Raw genomic sequence first — 13,276 nt, forward strand, 5'->3', positions numbered from 1 at the left:
ACCACATCCTCGAAGCTAACGTCACCTGTAAGGGCCCAAACGGCATCAGGTGCCGCTTGACATGACGAGCTGAGGACACAGCACAGTACTGTGACGTACTCTCGCCCCAAACGCAATAACCCGAACTTGCCCGTGAGGAGACATGACACCCCTTAGATGACGCGACAAAAATAACTTGCAGATGGTTCTTCAAAAATGTCAAAACCGTGAAAGACAAAGGCACACGGAGGAAGCGTTCTTGCTGAAAGGCAGCTGCAGACACATGAGGCCCAAGTGGGGATGCGGGCCCCGGGGTGGCCTCCTGTGCCACACGAGGGACATGAGTAGGGCAGCTGGTAACCCGGGAAGTGTACTGGGGCCACCCCCAGATGCGGTAACCGTGCCCTGCTTACGTAACACTGGGGAACGTGGGTGAGGTCTGGGGTGGGGGTGGTGAGAATTCTGTCCTCTTTGCAGTATCTTTTGTAACCTTGAAATTTCAAAATAAAAAGTAAAAAAAAAAGAAAAAAAAAAAGAAAAAGCAAAACCAATATCTCTAGCAATCACGGAGGCCGCAGATAGAACTCACCAAAGGAGGGCAGTCCGGGTGGCTCAGTGGTTTAGCGCCGCCTTCAGCCCCAGGTGTGATCCTGGAGACCGGGGATCGAATCCCACATCAGGCTCCCTGCGTGGAGTCTGCTTCTCCCTCTGCCTGTGTTTCTGTCTCTCTCATGAATAAATAAATACAATCTGAAAAAAAAAAAAAAACTCACCAAAGGAGAGAACTGGAAAATTAACCGGCTGTGCCCTGGGCCCCTCGGGACCCTTAGTGATGGGAACCCCCAGATTTCCAGGCAGTATAGCCAGCCTGTCACCACACATTTGGTGACTTCAAACACCACCTGTCCTGTAGGTGGGGAGACACGCAGGTGTCTGGGGGCTCTGCCCAGAGTCCCCGGAGGCTGCCATCGAGGTGAGTATGACCTGCAGACCATCTGCAGGAAACCCAGCTTCTGAGCTCACGCCCAGCAGCAGAGTTCAGCTCCGGGGGGTGCGGGAATGAACGTCCCTGCGTCCTGCTGGCTATCAGCCGGGGCCACCCTTATTCCCAGGGCGGCGTGCTTGCCACAAGCCCCCCCCCCATCTTCAGGTCAGCTGGGCAGGCTGATGGCTTCTCCCACTTTGAGCCCTGACCTCTTCTTCGGGGACCCCAGAGCTCCCTGCCCTAAAGGACTCAGGCCCGGTGCATGTAACCTCCCTACCCTCAGCCCAGCCGATTTGGGACCTGAATTTTACCCACCAGTTCTCTTCCTGGCAGTGCTTAGATTAGCTCTGGAGTAACGGGAAGCTTTGTGGATGCCAGGGCCAGGAATCCTGGGGTCCACGTGGGATTCCTGCCGGCCAGAGAATAAGTCCTCAAATGGGGTAAATGAGTACAAACTGGCACCAGGTTTATGGATGATGGGGGGGGGGGGCGCAGTGCCCAGCAAATCAGTCCAACCTGGCTCCCAGAGGGTGTCCTCCTTCCCCATGACCCTCCCGTTTGAACCGGTCCCCAGGCCAGCCCTGACTGCCTTGGGATGTAATTTATTCTCTTCCTCTTTCCAGTTGGAGTTTCAGAAATCAGGGCCTGGTCTCTAGGGGACAGATCCTGTTCCGATTCTGGAGGCCGGGGATGGGAGGACGTGCCACTGTGTTCATACCCTGCCGTCGGCTCCAGGCTGCGTGCTGGTGGTGCCCTCAGGCTGCCCGGCTCCTGCCGGGTCGGGTTGGGGACAGCTGCCCTGTGCTCGGGAAGGAAAGAGCTGCAGAAACAAGGCTCCACACTAGGGGGTGGACCCGGTCCTCGAGGCACCCTGAGCCCAGGGCTGGGGTTGAATTGAGGATGAAGCCCTGGAAAAGACCAGAGCCCTAAAGGACTCCAGGGTGGAGCCAAGCTGCTCCACCCAGTGTGTGACCAGGCTATGGTTGCTTCTTCATAGCATGTGGACCGATACTGGGTCCCAGCAGAGGCGAGGGGCCACCCCGTTTCTCTGCGGACAAAGCTGGCCTCCGCTGGGGAGGTGGCTGTCTAGTGCCCAGCTAGAAAGGATGGAGCACAGGCCTCCCGATCACCAGCACCCTTGCTGGGGTGCTGCGTCCTCTGGGGTCCCCGTCCTGCAGCCAGGATGTCACAGTCCTCAGGGGGCTAGGGAACCATCCATCCTCAGCCAACCTTGTCTTAATGATCTATTTAGGGCTGAGGAGCCAGGCTGCCTCCTTCCCAGAAATCAGGCTCCAGGGCTCTGGCCAAGGGCTTCCCGCCCCCACTGTGGTCCTTCTGCAGGGGGACGAGCAGTCACCGTGATTAAAATTAGTCACATAATCACTTCCAGAGAAGCAGGGCAAGTCTTTGCAATGGGCTCTCACTGACCCCGAGATAGGGACAACTGAGAGGAGCGGTGGGATTGACGGTGGGCCAGCCAGGCTGCGGGAGTGTGGAAGATTCAGGGGCAGCGTCACGGCTGGCTCTCCTGCCCGCGGGGGCCATTTCTTCCCTCCTTTGCCCTCTGTCTCCCCGTCTGTAAGATGCAGGGAATGTTAGTTGTTGCCCAAAGGTGAGGACCGCACGACTGCTGGGAAGAGAGCACAGACTTTCCAATGTGAGAGGAGCGTCTATTTTTACTGTACACGAGGGTGGCTTTTATACACACGAAAGACTGCTCAGAGTTATTCCTAAAACTAGAGGATGGTTTTTCTATTTTTAATATTCAGTTCATCCAAATCCGAAAGTTGGGGTTTTCCTTCAGCTTTTAGGCTTAACTTAAACCTATGCTATTCTACTTAAAACCTTAGCACATAAACTGTAGTAAAATATAACAGTCACTGTTAAGGGGAACCTTTGTGACTGGTCCCGTGTAGAAATACGGTTATTTAAACTGCCTTCTTGAGGACCCTGGGTGGTTCAGTGGGTTAAGCTTCTGCCTTCAGGTCAGGTCAGGTCATGATCCTGGCGTCCTGGGATCGAGCCCCACACTGGGCTCGCTTCTCTCTCTCCCTCTCTCTCAAATAAATAAATAAAATCTTAAAAAAAAAAAAGACCTTCTCAACTTAAAACTGCATTTATGAAATACTTTATGCAAGTCTTCCCAAATAACCAACTAAATATGGTGAATCTTAAGTCCTGTTAGATGTCCCCATACTGCTTATAATATTAACAAAATGACACTGTACCTTTTAGCTCAAATCACAAGTCTACATCAATTACTCAAATATTAACGTGGGACCGAGGTCGGTCCACTGGATACTCACATTCACCACATTCTCTTAAAACTACAAGTTCTTAAAATGCCGAGTAGATACCAGTCACCTGAACTTAACCCCAAATATCGAAAGTATGAATTTACTGTGCTTCATGTTCCTCTTCTTAAATAGAAGCTCTTCCACAGTTAAAAGAAAGGGACTCTATAAAGGAACAATCATGTCATTATCAGCAAGTCCAGGTCCTGTCCCAAGACACTGAGGTTATTTATCGACCAAAAAGATCCCAGTGAAGACAGTAAAAGATATAAAACAGGGTAAGGGTTTTCCAGACGTTCTGAATTGAGGGTTATTTTTGCAAGAAAATGTTTAAACCTCAAAAGAAAGCAAGATTCTAAATCAGCTGCTGAGGAGTTTCTAGAGGGGATGCGGAGAAGAGCTTTTGAGGCCCTCGCTGCTGCAAGCCGGCTTTGAGAGTTAGCCGGGGACTGAATTTCTAAATGGTGCCATGTCCCCGGGGACGCCCGGTGGCCGTGTCCCCGTGGAGCGTCCCCAGGCCCAGGGCCGCCGCACGGAAGGACAGCTGTTGACTAGAGGGAGGGCCGGCTCTGGGCGGTTAGAGAAAGGGAAAGAGTTGAAACCACAGTCCCACGGGGCAAGGGTGCTTCGCTAGTAGCCATGGAGGTCACCCAGGCTCTTGGTGCCAAGGGACAGTGACCAAACCCAAGGGAGCTTAGGCCAAAGGACAGTTATGTGGAAGGAAGCTGACGTGACTCAGCTCGAGAGCCAGAGCACCCAAGCCGCGGGGAGGGGTGACGGCCTGCGGGGCCTCTGGGACCAGCCTCACGGCCTCCTGGCACCCGTCATCTGGCTCGCTGCTGGCCGGGGGCCCCCTCATCACCAACCACGGAGCCGTCTTGGGGAGGAGGGAGGAAGGGGTCAGGAGAGTGGCTCGCCCTGCGCTGTCCAAGATGCAGCAACGGTTTCAGCAGAAGGGCAGGGAACTGGGGGGGGGGGGGGGGCAGGTGCCAGTGCCCACTGGGCCACCACACTCATCTCCCGTCTCCACTGCCAAGTGACCCAGAGAGGCTCTGGGCCCTGACGGGACAGCTACAGCGGCTCTATCGGGAGCAAGGAAGGGGTGACAAGGGCGGACATTGGGGGCACAGGAACTCCCCACGGGAAGCAGCGTTGGAGAGAGGATGCTGGCCTTCTGACCAGGGGAACGTCCTCACTCACGGGAAGCAAGAAGGGGGAAAGGCTGGTGCACGAGTCACTCGGGGACCTCACCCCCCCCCCACAGAGAGAGCTAGCAGACCCACGGGGGTGCCTCAGGCTGGCCCCCAGCCCCCCAAGTCCAACCTTTGGTACTTAAGACCCTCCCCCAAAAGCAGAGCAAGGCTGTAACCCTGTTGACCCATGTTTTCCTTCAGGACCTGAGCCCCTGAGCCTGCCCCGTCATGGTTCCTCCACATTTAGGGGACAAAGGCTGCGTGTTTGCAAGATTGTGCTCCTAGAAGCACTGACCGAGAACATTCACCTGTGTCTCTTCAGCTCCGAGAGCCTGAGCCACTACAGATGAGCAACGAGTATTTGTTAAATGAGTGAGTCAGCCGATCACAAGGCGACCTTTGCTGAATTCGTGCTGGTATTTCCGTGTGGCCTGGAATGCAGATACATCTTGGTCCTCCTCGCGTCCCTGGTCTCGCACAGGGCCTGGCACATAAAAAGTGCTCAGTAAAAAAAAAAAAAAAAAAGTGCTCAGTAAACATTTGTTACAATGACAGTTAAATAAGCAATACCAAAAAAATATAAATAAATAAATAAATAAATAAGCAATACCTCCTAAGCTCTGTGTTCAATTTTTAAAAAAATATAGTCCTGAGAGGGGACGCCTGGGTGGCTCAGCGGTTGAGCATCTGCCTTCAGCTCAGGGAGTGATCCCAGGGTCCCGGGATCAAGTCCAGCATCAGGCTCCCCACAGAGGGAGCCTGCTTCTCCCTCTGCCTGTGTCTCTGCCTCTTTCTGTGTCATGAATAAATAAAGAAATCTTTAAAGAAAAAAATAGTCCCGGGAGCCACTCATTTTCAGTTACCAAAATCTCTATTGGTTGGGAATGCTTGTGCCCATTAGGAGCAGAAACCTGGGCTTCTTTTTCTGGTATGAGAAGCCCAGAGGGGAGCAGTCCAGGGTTGGTGCAATGGATCTCTGGTGTGCTGTTCTGTCTACGCAGCAAGTTGGCTTTTGTCCACTGTCTGACCATGCTGCATCTCCAGATGTAAGGATGAGTGGGGGGAGAAGCAGCACAATTACATCTCTTCCTTTTACCAGTAAAGCAAAAGCTTTACCTCAGAGACCCTAGATATTTCTTTTTAAGATTTTTATTTACTTATTTTAGACAGAAAGCAAGCACGAGCAGGGGGGAGGGACAGAGGGAGAGGGAGAAGCAGACTCCCCGCTGAGCAGGGAGCCCCATGCGGGGCTCGAACCCAGGACCCTAGGATCGTGACCTGAGCCAAAGGCAGATGCTGCACCGACTGAGCCCCCCGGGCGCCCCAGTCTCTCTATCTTGTATCTGTGTTTTCATCATGATTTTGAGACATCTGATATACTATTTGTCATAGTGCCTAATGGAATGGTAAGCGTTTAAGAAATACTTCATCAATGGGTAACTGGTATAGAAATAACATCATTTCCCTGAATATGTTTTTCACCCTGCTCCAGTCAGCGAATGAATTATAGTTTAGCTTAAATAATTACTCTATGCAGATAAGCAGGGAGATGGCATCTCGTAATATTGAAAAAAACCAAGTTAGAGCCCTATTCCCTCCTCGTCTAATATTTCCAATCCAACTTGCAACATAAAGCAGTTGGACATCTTGCTCCAGCCCCCCTTCCCCTTTGCGCCCTGGGAAGAGGAAACATCTCAGCACAAATGAGCTCGCCTGGACCATCAGAGAGCGTGGTGGATCTCATGCACCGCCCAGGTGGCAGTGTCTTCAGTCTCTGGAAGCAACGGCTGGTCCTGCCGCAAGGACGTGTCGGAGAAAGGTTTATTTGTGGCAGAAAGCACGCATCTGTCTAATGGCCTGGAGGACAAGCATGGCCTTCATTCCTGCAGAATTACTGTTAGAAAAATAATACAGTCGTGAGATGTCACAAAGTGTGGAAATTGCACCCTCACCGTCGAGCTTGCATCAGCCACCGTCCAGTAGGGAGCCTACCGAGAGTCTCAGGAGAGGGCTCTTTTTCATTTCCTCAAGAAACAGGAAGCATTCTGCAGCTAGCGGTGTCGGGCGATGGCCTGCTCCGCGCCGTGGCCCTCAGGGTGCCCTCGCTCCGAGATAAGGAGCACAGAAGTCAGGGAGGTGGGCAGGGAGGGCCCTCCCCGCACACCTGCCACCCCAGCTCTCCACGGGAGCCCGGACGACCGTGCCCTCCCCACCGGCACGTCTCCTCCACGAGGCTCACTGAAATCCTTCACGTGTGGGACACTGATGACTGCCGGGGCTGCTGAGGCCCAGGGGAAGACACAAACGTGAGGACAAACTGGAGGAGGACACGATCTTCGCCAATGGGGGGATCACCTCGGCCCAAACACTCGGAACAGGCGGACACAGAAGCCAAGTGACTCAGACTCCACGAGTCGACGCCAAGAGGCTGAGTCAGCCGACCAGGGGAGGTGTGCGGTGGCGGGAGGTGAGAAAACCGGCCTCCTCCATCCTTGTCCCAGCCTCCTGGAGACTGCCTACGGGGCCAAAGGTCTTTATTTTTAGCAGATATGGCATCTCTGTCCCTCACTCCCCAAAAAGGTCTTCCCCCTTGGTTCTGTCTGAGAACGTCCAGACTGGTTGGGTTGAGGCCGAACCCCGATGCTGTACCTTTGGGAGCTCGGTGGACCTGCACAGACGGGCATGACGGAGACCGTGTTTGGAGGAAGAGTAGCGCGGAGCAGACTCAGTGGCCTGGATGCAGGAGGGTGAGGGGGACTCATCTCCCCAGACCGGGGAACTCTTGGGCAGGATATGGGAGGCTGGCACTGTTTTATGGTCACGCCTTGAGCATCGCGACATCCCCGGAGTTTCTAGAGTAACGCAGTGGCTCTGGATTTCAATGAAAAAAAAGTCAGTTGAGGAGTTCCTTAGCCAGCTCTGAGTCCTAGATCAGGGGACCCAGACATAGATCAGGGGTTTTTTTTGTTTGCTTTTTTTAAAGATTGTATTTATTTATTCATGAGAGAGACACAGAGAGAGAGAGAGAGAGAGGCAGAGACACAGGCAGAAGAAGCAGGCTCCATGCAGGGAGCCCGACATGGGATTCAATCCCAGAACCCCAGGATCACACCCTGGGCTGAAGGCAGATGCTAAACCGCTGAGCCCCGCAGGGATCCCGTGTTTGTTTGTTTTTAAGATGTTATTTACTTATTCATGAGAGACACAGAGACATAGGCAGAGGGAGAAGCAGGCTCTGTGCAGGGGGCCCGATGCAGGACTCGATCCCGGGACCCCGGGGTCACGCCCTGAGTCGAAGGCAGACACTCGACCGCTGAGCCACCCAGGCATCCAAAAAGCATTCTCTTATTGAAGCTACTGGACTGGGTTGAATAGTGTCCTCCTCCCCCCACCCCCAATTTATGTCCTTTCCGACCTCTCAGAATTTGAGCTTATCTGGAAACAGTGTCTTTGCAGATGTAATCAGTCACGATGAGATCATACTGGAGTAGGGTGAGCCCTAAAGCCAACGGGACTGGTGGCCTTGGAAGAGAAGAGAATGGAGACAGAGCGCCACGTGATGACAACCGGAAGCAAGTCCCTAAGTCAGAGAATGCAAAGGGTGGCCAGCAGTTGCCAGAAGCCAGGGAGAGGCGAGGAAGGACCCTCCCGAGAGCGCGCCACCCTACTGGCACCTTGATTTCAGAACTGTAACTTCCAGAACTGTGGAAGCAAAAAAATTCAGTCTAAAGCCACAGGGTTGCGGTGATTTGCTCTGGGCTGCCCAGGAAACCGATAGAGCTACCGTTACGTTTTGTCGTCTCTGTTATAATAGGAGGCCTAACCACGCAGAATGCAACTTTTCCATGTGGCTCCAGGGTCACTGTCCACTGAGGAACTGATGATTCCCACTGATTTATGGGAGATTACGGCAGTTCTATGGCCAGCTCCATTCTGATCCTGCCCGGAACCTTCCTCTCTACAATGCCTAGAGACTCAGCCCTGTTCTGTGTGGACACTTTTCCTTACAATTTCATTAAAAAAAAAAAAAAAAAAAAAGCCAGATGAGGTAGGAAAACTGATCAACGAGATGGCTCAGAGCTCACTTCCTAACACAGGGGTGCCCTCCATTCCTGCCCCACCCTCCCCCTGCTGACCCATCCGTGCTATGCTAGGAAGCTGGAGGCCACCTCAGAAACAAGCTCAGAGAGCTCCCTGGGGAGCGTACTTTAGACCCAAGGAGGCCTTCTTTACTCTCAAATGCCAGATGTGTAACCGCACGGACTTGGAGCAGAAGGCAGCAGCAGCCAGAGCTGCAGGCAGACAGCCGCCACGGCAAGCTAAGCAGGCAACAGGTGCTTTCAAATGTGCGAGGGCCTCGCCCTTTGCTTCTCCTCATGACATGAAGGTCAGGTGTCAAGCTAAAGGGCAGACATAGCAGCCCCCGCGGATGGCCTTGTCCATCAGCGCCTCCCCATCACAGCAACGATGCTCTGATGCCAAGTCGCTCCTTCTCCAATCCTGTATGCGACTCCACTCAGCCGTCAATTTTCAATCACATTAATGCCTGGAGGATGTGAGACCATACAAGGTAGGAGACTCCAAAAATTAGGGCCCAACCTGAAACACCGCCAAGGGAAGTGCATGGAACATGCAGCAGGTCTTGGAAGTGAGTGGTCCAGACTGGGGAGGAGGATGCCAGGAAAAATTCAAAAGCGAGAGATTAACTGATATGCCTGGCCTGGGGGATAATATTAGATGGCAGATAAACTCCAATGGAGAAATTAGAAAAATCCTAAAATAGATATATATACGTTAAACAATTGTTTAAAAAAAACTGGGCAATTATTAATTCTAGAAGACCCAAGGGTTGTATAAAAAAAGAACTGTAATATACTACTCAGATCGTGCATGAATCATATTTATGTCCTAGTGAGTTTGCAGTGACTACTGCTTTAACACAGAATTTTGACGTAAGCAGTTTATAAGAGTTGGAGGGAGAAACCCTCCTCTCCTGTAACAGAAAAGCACTAGAAACATATCTACAAATAATAAGTCAAGACATAGCTTACTTATGAGCAAATGAGTTCAAAATAGAAATAAGTGCTATAAAAAGTCAGTTACGAGACTTGAATGTGTTTTCCTGAGGGCAGCAAGACGGGTGAGGCAGAGGGCTGTTCTAATTGGCTTCAAGCCTCTGAGCACTTAGTGGATTTTATAATTATGCGCATATATTATTTTGAAAAATGAAAATGAAAACTGAAAGTAGAAATAACAGCCCTGAACTTACTTTTCAACCAGAACTGTGATAAGAATTATGCAAAATAACAGCCCTGAACTTACTTTTCAACCAGAACTGTGATAAGAATTATGCAAAATCCAGGTCAGAATGACTCAATACACCTTGCCCCTCATAAAGTACCCGTATCCACACTCGCCTGCAAGGGTTCATTGACTTGCCATCTGTTTACCTCCAAATGATACAGCACCAGCATGACTTCGTTTCTTAGTTCTTGAGTAAGAGCTCAGCATTGCAAGCAACTGCCAAGTGTGTCTTTGCTGGTTTAAGATTGTTTGCTAGGTTATCAGACTTTGATTCTGTTACTTCCTTCTGTTTTTTGAAGATAAGTCAGTAGTGATAAAATGGCCTCAGCTACTCCACTCTTGCGGACCTACTTCCTCCCCTCATGTCAGCTCCGGCTTCAACAAGCCAGGGACCGGCCCACAGGCTACAAGGCATTGGCTTATCAGAAACAAAAAAATCAGGTGTTCCCTGCTTATCGGGACACTGACGAGGTGGGAGAAAAGTGCAGCAGGAAGAGGAGAATACAAGGGGTTTAATAAGAGGTATTTTTAATATCATTCGATAGTGCAGAGGAGGGGAAGAAGGCGGTTGCTAAAGAGAAGGACCCAGCTGTTTCCAAATTTGGAAGTCACTGGTCTCCTGAAACATTTAAAAATAATCTGCAAGCTATACACCTTTGAGAGGGACGATAATGTCATTAACAGGGTCATTCTCTGATCATAGCTGTACGAACCCAAGACATTCCCCATGTAAGATATTTCTCTAATCTTGCCCTTTCTCACACTTAAAAAAAAAAGTTTTAGGTTATCTTTAAAAAGTAAAATCTAGGGACACCTGGGTAGCTCAGTGGTTGAGTGTCTGCCTTTGGCTCAGGGCATGATCTCGGGGTCCTGGGATTGGGTCCCACCAGGGTTGCTGCAGGGAGGCTGCTTCTCCTTCTGCCTGTGTCTCTGCCTCTCTCTCTGTGTCTCTCATGAATAAATAAATATTTTTAAAAATAAAAAATAAGATCTATTTTGTGAATGTCTAGCCGGTAACTGAAAAAGGAAACTTACTCAATTGCATTTCACCGAATAAGGTCTATGTCTTACTCTTTATTTAGCAAATAACATCTACCTCTTAATAACTAAATGCTAAAAGGAATATACTTCTAGAAGGAAATTGCTAACTTTCCCACATTGTCGGTGTATGTGCATTTATATGTCATTATTAAATTAATTGTTCTTCAAAAGGTGTGGAAAATCTCCATAATGCACTGCTTCTAAAAAAATAAAACAACACATGCATCTCCACAATTCAGATACATCTAAACCCTTAAGGTTCTGGTCCAGGACTCAGCCACTTCTGTATTGTATTGCCTTAGATGAGAGGTCATTGAATAAGAAAAGATAGACCAATTCAACAGCAAACTAATAAAATCTCCAAAAGAGATACAATGAAGGAAGATGTAATGATAGAAGGGGAGGAAGTTATCAAATATCACATATTATGTGAAAAATTTCCAGGATTGGAATTCAAAGGACATGAACTTCCAGGTTGAATGAGTCCATCCCAAATGCCTAGCATAACAAATGAAGATATATAAACCAAGACGCATAATCATAAACCTTCCAGAGAGAAGAGACAGATCAGCAAGGATAATATTCATTTTCTCAGCAGCATCAAGGAAAGAGAACAAGGTAGCAATGCCTTCATATTTTAAGGGAGGGGGTAGTGAGTTTTAACCAAGAATCTATATTTAATCAAATTATCAAGGGAGATGACAAAATCAAGATATTTTCAGATGAAGGCCTCCAAAAATATATCTCCCAAGTGTCTTTTCTCAGGAAACTGCTAGAGGGTAAGCCCCACCAAAAATTGGGAAGAAATCCAGAAAATGAAGACAGAGAATCCAGCACAGATATCCAACGTGGGGGAGCCCAAGATAATTTTAACAATCCGGTAACCTTCTGGGAAATGGCAGCATTAGCCTTTCTCCCCGCCCCCCCCCCCCATTTGTCCTTTCAGTTTAGTCAGAAGCAGCATTAAAAATAGACCAGAAATGAGTATTTATGTGTATTGTTGCAACATTCTGTATATTATTCTCAGCTGAGCCACTTGCCTACCATGGTTAATTTTCATTATTGTACAACTTTTCCTGGAATTACTTGAGTCAAATTTTTCCTGGCAGTGAGTCAGAGTATCCCGTTTCTCCCTGGAGGTGTCCATTCTGAGAGCTCTCACCTTCCTGCTCCCACGGGGACCGAGTTCTCCAGGACCTTCTCCACAGCTACAGGGCCAAGGCTTCTTTCACCCATCATCATGGGGTTTACTTTTCCCTCTCTTCTGTGCTGGGCCCCCTATTGCCCGGAGTTGGTGTCTTCCTTTTCCTGGATTTTCTCCTTACGTTGTAGTGGGTTGGAAAGTGAATGGAAGTTAGGAAGGCAGAAACCGAGTTCAGACTATCCTTAGACACGTGTTTAGGAGGAGAAAGGTGAAGAACGGGAGCCGTGGAGGAGGGGGCGGTTGGTGGAAAGTAACCTCACGAGGATATATTTAGGAATAAGGAGGCAGAACCAGAAGCGACCCCGCTAAACAGTTAGAAGTAGTTACCACAGGTATAGAGCAGAGGACTTGTTTTCCGTCATAAGGCTTGTGGTGCCAACAAGCCCTGCATGAGTAGGGTGGGTGTGGGATATTTGTTGGGAGAACACAGGCAAGGGTCAATTCTCCAGGCTGAGGGAAGAACATGAACAAAACAACCTGCCAATGTTTCTACCTACTGGAATATAAGGTGAAGGTGCGGAGGGGTGAGAGTGAGCACAAGGGTAAGGGAGGCTCCCCAGCTTACTAGCTTATGGAGCCGAGGCTTGGCTAGACCAAAGACTCTTTTATTTGGGAGTAAGGTATGACTTAGGCAGATTAGAAGTGTGCGAGGTCAGAATCGGGAGACTAACTGGGAGACCACCATCCATTCCAGGCAGGAGGGAAGGAGGCTCTGAAATCAAGGCAGTACCCTGGGCTAATGTGACAGAAAAGAAAGAAGACCAACAGGTTTCCATCACAGACAGAGCTGGGATAGAAAGGCTTCTGACTTAGGTGATGTTTTTCCCAAATTAGAGAGCTTACCAGGAGGTTTGGAAGGGAAAAGTGAGTGAAGTTCGAACACGTCTCAGATGGGAGGGAGACATCTAATTGGCACTTGGATACAGATGAGAAGTTTTGTGATGAGTGGCTGAGATAAAGACATGTGTTAGTCACGGCAGACTAAAGGCCAGGAGAGCAGATAAAAATCACCTAGGGAGAGGGTGAGTGATAAGCCAACACTAACAGGAAGAGTGGTCACAGGCCTCAAGGAGTGGTTAACAGCGTCAAACGCCATAAAAGGTCAAGAAAGGGAACTGAGTAGACCCCCTTTGAAGTGGCTCACGGTGATCTTTGCAGGAGCAACTGAGAAGGTCTGGTGGCAGCAGAGGTCTGACTCCACGTCAGTTACAGTCCCCATCCTGTAAGTGTGTGCTGACCTGAGGGGGGGCGGGGAGCAAAGTCAGCAGGTAGCCAC

At 49.8% G+C, this 13,276-nt stretch overlaps 2 long non-coding RNA genes across 2 annotated transcripts; both read right to left on the reverse strand.

Moving 5' to 3' along the window:
- Window positions 1–678: 678 nt before the first annotated feature.
- On the reverse strand, window positions 679–4,653 carry LOC121496695. Its single transcript, XR_005989311.1, has 3 exons — window positions 1,683–4,653; window positions 1,280–1,373; window positions 679–729 (listed from the first exon to the last, which is right to left on the reverse strand). It is a non-coding gene; the product is annotated as an uncharacterized LOC121496695 (long non-coding RNA).
- A 1,100-nt stretch (window positions 4,654–5,753) lies between these two features.
- On the reverse strand, window positions 5,754–10,025 carry LOC121497977. The gene is made up of 4 exons (XR_005989583.1): window positions 9,902–10,025; window positions 7,101–7,322; window positions 6,444–6,967; window positions 5,754–6,345 (listed from the first exon to the last, which is right to left on the reverse strand). It is a non-coding gene; the product is annotated as an uncharacterized LOC121497977 (long non-coding RNA).
- Window positions 10,026–13,276: the final 3,251 nt, after the last annotated feature.

Source organism: Vulpes lagopus, chromosome 8 (assembly GCF_018345385.1).
Source record: "Vulpes lagopus strain Blue_001 chromosome 8, ASM1834538v1, whole genome shotgun sequence".
Lineage (NCBI taxonomy): Eukaryota > Metazoa > Chordata > Mammalia > Carnivora > Canidae > Vulpes > Vulpes lagopus.